This window comes from Capsicum annuum, unplaced genomic scaffold (genome assembly GCF_002878395.1).
Source record: "Capsicum annuum cultivar UCD-10X-F1 unplaced genomic scaffold, UCD10Xv1.1 ctg81678, whole genome shotgun sequence".
Taxonomy (NCBI): domain Eukaryota; kingdom Viridiplantae; phylum Streptophyta; class Magnoliopsida; order Solanales; family Solanaceae; genus Capsicum; species Capsicum annuum.
In genome coordinates this window covers 1319-6937 of record NW_025892414.1, presented here as the reverse complement: position 1 = coordinate 6937, position 5619 = coordinate 1319, and the positions used below count along the sequence as shown (strand labels likewise).

The following is a 5619-nucleotide window of genomic DNA, read 5'->3' as shown; positions in this document are numbered from 1 at the left end:
ATAAAAAATAGGGCAAATTTTGAAAAGATGCTGACAAGGATGATTAGACATTGTCAAGATACGTTTGACTTGGGATACTAGGCAAAAGTGAAAAGATAAAGGACGTTCATTTTGTTTCAAAGGTGTCACAGTCTAAAAATTGGCAGAAGTTTTGAAAACTATACATATCTTTGCATATATGCATATATATATTTTAAACATTTTTATCACATCTTTCACTATTTGTTCATTTTCCAAGTCTCAACGAAGATCATAAGGTCTGAACAGACAAGATGAACGGAGGATCAATAAAGTCAAGCTTAGAGTCAACATGAATCAACACCCCCTCCCAACTAAGAATTTTCTTTGAGTGCTGGGACGATAAAGATGCAGGATGTCAATGCTAGGTATAAGGAATTGCTCATGAAGGATGAATGTTGAAGATCAGAGGACAACACTGAACCAATCAATATCTCAATTTATGGTCGAGAGGCTCCACTTATTTTGTTCTTTAATCTACTATCTTTTTTTATAATTCATTTTTTCACTTGATAATTTCGTCTTGAATTTTGCAGGAATCAACGGCGGATCTTCAAAGACAAACAGATATATCATTTGGCCATACGACTCCTTCATCATAAGCACATAATTTTACTACTCATCCATAATCTACTTTACTTTTACCTCATGACTTTATTCTGTAACTTTACTCTAAAGTTTGCTTTTAGGATTTATAACAATCAACACTTTTCTCTGAAAAAATCGGAGACTCATTCATCACGAAGTTCCCAAAGACAATCGGAGGATTTCACAATAATCAACATTGTGTCCTCGAAAACACCCTCATCATCAAGTCTTCAAAGACAACTAGAGACATCATGCATCATTAACTCTCCGAAGACAACCGAGAGACATCATCGAGTCCCTGAAGACAAACAACAACCTTGCCCAACATTGAAGGTTTCAAAGACAATCGAAAACTTCATTACATCATCAACATAAATCGAGCGATTACACTCTATTTTACTAATTACTTTAAATCACTTTACCTACCTTAACGATTTTATCTTAAATCTTACAGACATCATCAATCATCAAGTCTTCAAAAACAACTGGAGATGTCATGCACTCTCTGAAGATAACCAGAGATATCATTTAGTCTCGTAGACAAGTGGAGGCTTCATTCAACATTAAAACTTTCGAAGACAACTGGATACTTCAGTACAACACCTGCATTAGCCGAGCAGCTACACTCTTACCTCTACTTTTTCTGATATATTTCATATTTTTTATTCAACTGGTAATTTTACCACAAGTTTCATTTTGGACAGAAAATACATTTGGCAACAATAAGACATACATCACAACATGGAACTATACCTTATCAGCAAATTGGAGCAAGCTAGTGGAATGTCAAGCATCCCTGGCTACGTCAAGAATTCCAGCAAAGAAACTCAACTCGACTCAATCTTCCTATAGAGTCAATGCTCAGTGTCATCTTAATCCGACACTGGGGCAGTTTTGAAAGTCCACGATCCATTTTTCTTTTGAAATCCTCAGAAAATATTGCTATCAAACACTTTCTTATCCCTAGCTACCCCCACACAACCAATTCAGGGGAATAAGCGTGGCCTTACCCTATTCTTTTGTGCTAAAGTCTTTGTGATCACACTCAAAAGAACTCGGTGTCACCATAATTCTCCACTGGAGAAAATTTTGAGGTTGATCAAAAAATAATTTTGATTCAAACTACAAATGGTCTGATTTTTCTTGAGACTCGAGATATATAGGCAGCTCAGAAATCAGAGTTCGTCCATAATTTTTCAATACTCTATTTCACCCAACTCCTTGTCTTGAGCCGGGGGTCTATTGAAAACAACCTTTCTACTTCTTCTGAAGTAGTGGTATGGACTGCGTACATCTTACCCCCCAGACCCTACTATGTGGGAATACACTGGATTTGTTGTTGTTGTTATTGTTGTTATCTATTTCACCCAGACAAAATTGGCTAGTCAACTTGATGTCCAAATATTCTTACACCAATCTTCGGTTAACCAGGGGCAGTTGTTGACACCCAATTTTGGCTCGTCCTTTTCCTTTAGTTACTTTTTCTATGCTTCTTAGTCCTGACTAATTTTTCAAAATAAATTCATATTTTGATTTCAATAAATTCTTTGAAAGAATGAAAGAAGAGTCTATTGTTTTTCTTCCTATCACGTTTTGCATATTCTAATAAAATATAATTAGTTATTTGATTTAAAAAAACACACAAAAAAATATATTGATACTCGCATTCACTTTTTTAAAAATTATTTTCATGCTATTATATGTATAAGTTACAAAATTATTAAAAATTATTTTCATGCTATTATATATATAAGTTACAAAATTATTATATTGAAATATGTATAATTTATATATGTATATATTAAACTAATTGTAGGACAATAGAAGTATGGTAAAATTAATTTTAAGTGAGAAGAAAATATTTGGATCAAATATAATTCAATCCTAATTTTATTTACTCAAGTCCAATCCATTTATCAATTTTTCAATAAAAAATACCCAATTTTGGCCCAAACTCAATCCATTAAAACTACTCCATCCAACTCTAAATCCAAATAATCAATCTTTGCCACATCATTCTAACCAATTACATCTCGCCACATCACTCAGCCAACAAATACAAACTCATCTCGGTCACTTAAATATTTTTGATCCAAGGGCCACAAGATTTTCAACTTTAAATAATTAATATATATAATATCTATTATTTCTATGTGAAATTTAAACCGGACGACTTGGAATTAGTCAAAAACATCAAGTACATCAAACGTCTTTCTCCCTTCCCGAGAAATCGATTCACGCAGTTTCCCGTCTTCCCTAAACATCGATCTTTCCCTTTCAATTTACCCAAAAATTACAGTAAATCAAAAAATTCTCTCCTTCTCTTCTTTCTCCTCCCTCTCATCTACCCCAAACAAGAAACCTAAGCTCTAGCCGCATCAGCCATGGCCATTGCCACTGCCATCTCTGCAAGATTCCCCCAATTCTTGTATCTTCCGAGCTGGTTACTTCAACACATTAGCAAAAATCATGCCCCATTTGGTGTTAAAACGGAAAGAAATTCAAACCCACCTTTAATGGCCTGAAAAAGCTGATGATATGGGGGAAAAGAGATCCGTTTCTCAAATTTGAATTTCAAATCTTCTCAATTCCCACTTTTTTTTTCTTGTTTCAAATCCGGACTTTGATGTACGGATTTCGCCTATAAAAAGAGGTGTCCTCAGTCCCTAATGGACAACGAGGAATCATTCAAAATCAGCCAAAAACATTCATGATAAAAAAAATAAGTGAAATCGGCCAACTTTCAAACTTTTTGTCGTTCACTTGTTTGAGTTCGGTGGCCGGTGATTCTTGGCGTCGAAGCTTCGATTTGCTGCCCAACAAAAGGTGTGAATCCCTCTTTGTTTAACTTTCGTTGACCTGTTCTTCATCTACTCTTGATTCCATGGATATGTGATTTTGCTATATTTTCAGGTTTACTGTTTGTTCTCAGCTTTTGCTCATAAAAATACAAAATTCTATTTTTTTTTGGTGAAATTGCTCACGTGTGAATACATTATACACAAGTCTGTAAATATGTGCATACGTGTGTTATAGAACTGCTGGTCATTTTGCGAGTCAAGTTAATGTCCCTCACTCTTGATTGAGTTAATACATAAAAATTTTATGATTCAAAATTTGACATCAAATTATAACTTTGACCTTAAATTTTGATAGTGCATATTCAAAATCTGAACAAATATTACTATCGATTTTGTAATCCCATGCGTAAGTTTTATTCGCGCTTACGTGGAAAGATAATCCAATCACACGATGCCACATTATTAAAAGGGCTGACTTGAACATATTTGTGCAGTTTTGAATAGTTAAATGTCATATTTATGTACTGTCAAAATTTTTTGTGTTAAAAAGGTATCATGATTATTATTATTATTATTATTATTATTATTATTATTATTATTATTATTATTATTATTATTATTAAAGGAGTTAAATCTCTAGACAGATTTTCATAAAAAGGCGAAATATAGATAAGACTACCGAAGAATCTTTGAAGTTGTTTTCTATCCGTAATAATATCAGAAAATTTTTTAGCAAATTCTAGAACTCGTTGTATAGGCTCAATAGAGCCTTGAGAAATATTATGTCCTAAAAATCTAATATTTATCTGAAATAAACTTATCTTTGATTTGAAGATGACTAAGTCATTTTGAATAATTATTTGTTTAAACGTATGTAAATGTTTAAAATGAGATTCAAGAGTTTTTGAGAATATTAAAATATCATCAATATAGACAATGATAAAGTCCATATAGGGATTAAAAATGTCATTCATAATTTTTTGAAATTCAGAAGGAGCTTTTTTTAAACCAAATGGCATAACATTCCATTCATACTGTCCAAAAGGGACATTAAAAGCAGTTCTATAAGTATGCTCTTTATCAATTTGAATTTATCAATAACCAGATTTTAAATCAAATTTAAAAAATATATTAGCATCATATAATCTAAAAAGTAAGTCTTTTTTATTCGGTATAGGATATCGAATCCATTTTAAAGGTTTATAGTTTATAACTAATCGAGGTACTCCTCGTTTCTTTTCAGCAGCATTATTAACATAAAAAGCAGTCCAAGACCAAAGGGATTTTGAAGGTTTTATAAGACCTTTTTGCAGAAGACTATCAATTTCTGTCTTACAGAATTCTACTAACTCTGTATTCATTTGACAGGATCGAGATTTTGTTGGAATTTTTTCTTCACTGAAGCCATTTTCATAAGGAAGAGAAACAATATGCTTCTTTCGGTTCCAGAAAGCATTTGGATGATCAGCACAAATATCAAGAATTAATTGATTAGAAATTTTTTTTTTTTTCTTGGACTTTGACTGATTTTAAAGTATAAAAAATATTAATACTCATTAGTTCTAATTGTAAAAAATTAATTTTCTTTTGTTTCATACTGATAAGGGTATTTATATCCCTTGTTACAGGATTAGTAACAACAGGATAAGAGATTTGTTTATTTTTATAAGTAGTCTTAAAATCATTTATATCAATATGTGTATAAGGATAAATAGCATTTATAAAAGGTGTTCCTAAAATAATAGGAGAATATAACTGATTTTTTACTAAAAAGAAGAAATGTGGAATGCAGACTTTATCTCGACATATGTGAGTATTTGGTAATTTATAGTTGATATCAAGAGTATGACTAGATGCAGACTTGATTATGTGAGTAGTTTTTTCAAAATATCTGGTTGGAATTAGTCCTTCTTGAATACAACGAACATCTTATTTGCATCATTCCCAAGAAATAATCCCTTTTTAAATCTTCTGTTGGATTAAGTTTATCAATTTCAGAATTTTCAGAGTATTCCAAATCCTTTTCTTTTTCCTTTGGAAGTAATAGAAGTTTCAGGGATATCAATAATCTTTTCTTCAATTTTAAAAATTCTATGATCGGAGATCATCTGATTTTGTTTCAAGGAGACAATTTCTTTTTTTAATTGTTCAACTTTGATTTTTAAATCATTAAAGGTAGTATCTCTACCTGGAGTTTGACTCAACGCAAGAT

General features: G+C 31.7%; 1 long non-coding RNA gene across 1 annotated transcript; it reads left to right on the top strand.

The window, feature by feature from the left end:
* Nucleotides 1–2765: 2765 nt before the first annotated feature.
* LOC124895381 lies at nt 2766–5071 on the top strand. The gene is made up of 2 exons (XR_007051684.1): nt 2766–3432; nt 4776–5071. It is a non-coding gene; the product is annotated as an uncharacterized LOC124895381 (long non-coding RNA).
* Nucleotides 5072–5619: the final 548 nt, after the last annotated feature.